Source organism: Acanthochromis polyacanthus, chromosome 7 (genome assembly GCF_021347895.1).
Source record: "Acanthochromis polyacanthus isolate Apoly-LR-REF ecotype Palm Island chromosome 7, KAUST_Apoly_ChrSc, whole genome shotgun sequence".
In the NCBI taxonomy this organism is placed as follows: Eukaryota; Metazoa; Chordata; class Actinopteri; family Pomacentridae; genus Acanthochromis; species Acanthochromis polyacanthus.
In genome coordinates this window covers 30,702,525-30,707,376 of record NC_067119.1, presented here as the reverse complement: position 1 = coordinate 30,707,376, position 4,852 = coordinate 30,702,525, and the positions used below count along the sequence as shown (strand labels likewise).

Genomic DNA, 4,852 nt, shown 5'->3' with positions numbered 1-4,852 from the left:
TCTGATGTGGTAACTTCTCTTCATTTTCACTGCTATGCTGATTACACAACAAAATAAACCCATTAAATTAAATGGGTATTCCAAACTCCTTGAACTTTTATTGAAAGTCAATTGCATGCCTCTAGTTACACAGAAAAGAACAACAAGAACATGGAGGCTGGGAGTAGAGGCAGAACAAATAAGATCCTGGAATCCAAATGGGACTATTTTTGGACCAAAACAAGCATCTCAAGTAACACAGTCTACCATGTAGGTATGGTGCTTTATGTTTAGACATTTGTGAGTCAGATGCAGATGCAGGAGTGTGACTGATCTACCAGAGGGTTTTTCTGGGGCTGTTTGAACAAGAATTGCCTTTTATTCAAATCACAGCTAACCTCATCTGCCAGATACCCAAGCCTCTATCTACAAGAGACCACAGATCAATACTAAAGCAGTGATGAGGGGAATGACTACAGGCTTGGAAGTCTCATTCTGCTTGACATTTACCTGGACTATGCTATGTCAACAATCAAGCAAACCCTTGACAAGAGAGTCCCAACGCTGTTGCTTAACGCTATGCTGCAAAATGGCCAAGCCACAGGACTAATACTCCTATTGGTCACAAGTAATGGATGATTATGGATATCACTTACAAAAAGTCCAGTGATGATGGTTTACGTAATAAGATGCATCAAGGCATTCTCTGGGAAATTTAATGACGCAAATGCTGTTTAGAAACACACAACTATATTGTGTGCTCAGATGGTTTTTTTTAGGATAAATCATACGGTGGCCGACAGGTGCAAATGTGCTGCAAATGGCAAAAGTGCCGCAAAGACAGAAATGATCCAAAACCAAAAGCTCACAAACACATAAAACACATGCAAAAAAAATGCTGCAAGAGAAACATGCTGCAATCACGGAAACAACGCAGAAGCAGTCTTACAAAATCACAAAACAGATGCAAACGAAAAAAGCTGCAAATACATAAAAACACACACAAATCCCCAGAACAACCGCAAGAGAAAAACACTGCAGATTCAATCCACAACGGAAGTGCACCAGACACGAAGAAGAAGAAGAAAAAGAAGGCGTGCAATTTCTTTCAGTTTGAAAAGGTGCGTTTTCCTTTATGTTTTACTCGGCTAACTTGGCTGGCATCTTCTTCTTCTTCTCGCCTTCTTCTTCTTCTTCTTCTCCTTCTTCTTCTTCTTTGTGTCTGGTGCACTTCCGTTGTGGAGTGACCTGGTGCACTTGTTGTGGATTGAATTTGCAACGTTTTTCTCTTGCGGTTGTTCTGGGGGTTTGTGTGTGTTTTTATATATTTGCAGCATTTTTCATTTGCATCTGTTTTGTGATTTTGTAAGTCTTTGCTTCTGCATCGTTTCTGTGATTGCAGCATGTTTCTCTTCCAGCATTTTTTTCTTGCATGTGTTTTATGTGTTTGTGAGTTTTTGGTTTTGGATCATTTCTGTGTTTGCAGCGCTTTTTCCCCTTTGCAGCGCGTTTGCACCTGTCGGCCACCGTAAAATCAGTTGTGGTGTGCCATTGTGCTTTCAGATGTTTTGACACAGATGCGTGCATTCTTTGACTGTTCAGTTGTGTCCACCTTTGGAGACGGTCAGCAATCATCTTAAAGCTTAGAACCACTTTACCATAAGTCTAGCTATTGAATTTCATCAAAGGGAGAGAGAGGGTGGGCTCAAATCACATAAATCTATAGTGCAGCAGTAGTGTGAGGAAAACTGCTCCCACAAGACCCCACTATTCCTCTACCTCCGCCATTACCTTTCTGTGATTTCTATCACACTGCTGTTCAGTGAATCTCTGCTCGAACCATTGTCACAGAGATATAGTAAAACTGCCTATCTACTTGACCTTCCACGGATGGAAAGGCTTTTTATCCTCCACTCTCTTTCATTCGCTCCATCCTTTTATATTGCAGCAGCTGCAAGGCCAGAGACCACGTCTGCCTTGCATTTCACTATTGAGTGAAGTTACTTTGATTGCAACATCTCACGGTGATCAAAACGCCACAAGACTATTTTCCAGGACGCTATATGGGCCCATAAATGGCAGCAGTTGTGTTTTTCTTAGCAATACCAATGCCAGTATTTTCACTGTAGATACATCTGTATGATTGCTGTAGATGTATGTTTACCTGTCAAGGTTGGGGTGCAGCAAAACCGTGTGCTTTAGCCTTTCAGCAGTGGATGTTGTCAGTAAAAGGCCAATAATCTGACTTAAGCAGTGACATGTGTGGGTATTTCCATAATAAAATTACGATATATTCCACCACAGTGACCTTGTGTCGTATCTATACCAAGTGCTTGTCAAGTCACAAAGAATCAAAATGCAGTCTATTTGGCAGTGTGTGTGAATTACTGAGGCTATGAACAGATAGACACTTAGCGATCTAAGCTTCACATCCATTCTGCTTTTGAACAATGCAAACTATCCACGAGACCGAGTGGTCCACATACAGATCTGACACACTTGAAACCTACACAGACTTTTATGTCAGAGAGGAAATGCTGCAAAATGAAAAAGCTAGACCTAATGAGGCATTTTCATCTCAGATTTATGCTCAGGAGCAGCAGTGTTGAGGATGTAAATAGTCTGAAAACCCTACAGTGTGGAGGTCAAAAAACATACTGTATGTTTGTGTATTGTGTTTACAGCATGGTACAGCACACTACTCTGCAGTGTCTGTGAATAGGCCTCTGAATACAGCTCAGATTAGACTGAATTGGACTCCAAAGAGAAGTGACACCGTAGAGTATCTTGCAGGCCATGTGCAATGTCTGCTTTCATCTTCCCTTGACCTCTTCACAGCAGTGTTCTTACTTCAAGGTCAAATGTCTAGATTCACTCACAGGTCCCACAGTGTAAAGTCCTAAATGGAAATGTAGGGCCAATCTTCTCCAAGTCCATTCAGTGCTATACACCATCTGAAACATTCCTAGCTGGCAGAGTGGAGAGCTCTATATTCCAAGCTAAATTTAACCTCGTGTTTTCAGTGGCATACAGTTAGATGTTGTGTCTTGTATTCCTTATTTACTCATTAATATAATGTGTATTCTTTAGCAACACACAACTTAGATAATCCCAATTATTATTGCTTTACCAAAAGTGGTAAAAGATGCAACTAATGGTGGAGAATCGGAGCCATGAGGACTTGTTGCATCATTCCCAAGAAGACTCATGGCTGCACTAGCTGAAAAGGGTGCTTCTACTCAATACTGAGCACAGGGTCTGAATACTTATGACCATGTGATATTTCAGTAGCCTAGCCGCGCTAGACCCAGGTCTGAAGAGACAAGGGTCGAGGAACTCTCGACAGGGAGGGAGGCGGGCTAAAAGGTTGTCTTTCAAATCACTCTGCAGCAACTGGGTAGGTATACAACCAATCAGCGCAACGAATAGGCTGACGTAGTTCCTAGAGCGCCGGAAATCAGAGGATGCGGGAGTTCGGTGAAGCCTTATTTATACAGTCAATGGGTGAAGCTCAAGTATATTACAGACATGTTAACGGAAAGATTATTCAGAGTCAGTGCGAATGGAGCTCAACGACTGTCGAAAGATAACTGTTAATTGTGCGCAGCCATCTTCTTGTCTATCCTTGTTTCTATGGTTGTTTCTGTCAGAATCGTCACGCCTCTGTCGTCACTTAGTTACGCCCGCCTTCTGACTCTACACTTCATGGTGATTGGTCCGGCCAGTTTTAGGAGCATCCAACCTCGAGGCTTACCGAGGGTAACTAGACCCACCCTGGCAGAGAATTAAATTCGTTGCCGTGGGTTGTCTAGCCCGGCTAGGCTAATATTTCAGTTTTTCTTTTTTAATACATTTGAAAAAAAATTCTACATTTCTGTTTTTTTCTGTCAATATGGGGTGCTGAGTGTACATTAATGAGAAATAAAATGAACTTTTTTATTTTGGCAAATGGCTGCAATGACACAGAGAGTGAAAAATTTCAAGGGGTCTGAATACTTTCCGTACCCACTGTATATAAAATATTTATTTATTATTAATTATTAATTTTATTTATAATGTGTATATATATATATATATATATATATATATATATATACTATGGCATGCCGTTTAGGAAATTATATATATAATGAAACTTGATATATATATAATGAAACTCGATATATATATAATGAAACTTGATATATATATAATGAAACTCGATATATATATAATGAAACTTGATATATATATAATGAAAATTGATATATATATAATGAAAGTTGATATATATATATAATGAAAGTTGATATATATATAATGAAAGTTGATATATATATAATGAAAGTTGATATATATATATATATATAATGAAAGTTGATATATATATAATGAAAGTCGATATATATATAATGAAACTTGATATATATATAATGAAAATTGATATATATATAATGAAAGTTGATATATATATATAATGAAAGTTGATATATATATAATGAAACTTGATATATATATAATGAAAGTCGGAATATAGAATGTTCAGATTTTCATTCCATCTATTCAAAGTTTCATTCCATATATTCAGACTTTTTCCTACTGAGCCCTGGAAGGACATGGCAAACAAAAACAGGAACCTTATTGGACATTTGCTCTTCAGATGAGCTCTTCTGTGATTATCTATCTGTCTTCATGGTTGTCACAGGGAATGGCGACTACGTTTGAGAAAACAGGTAATTTTTAGAGATGTTTTGATTCTGAACACTGAACGTGTTAGCATTAGCTTAGCTACTTAGCTTCGACTACATTTGCATCCCTACATAGCTTAAAGGTTAAACACATGCACCATATGTTGATGATAATGATAATATCTATGTTTATCTTTATAGCTGGT

General features: G+C 38.4%; 1 protein-coding gene across 1 annotated transcript in view; it reads right to left on the bottom strand.

Moving 5' to 3' along the window:
• Nucleotides 1–4,852, bottom strand: part of fbrsl1 (fibrosin-like 1) — a 340,438-nt gene that overhangs the window by 189,493 nt on the left and 146,093 nt on the right.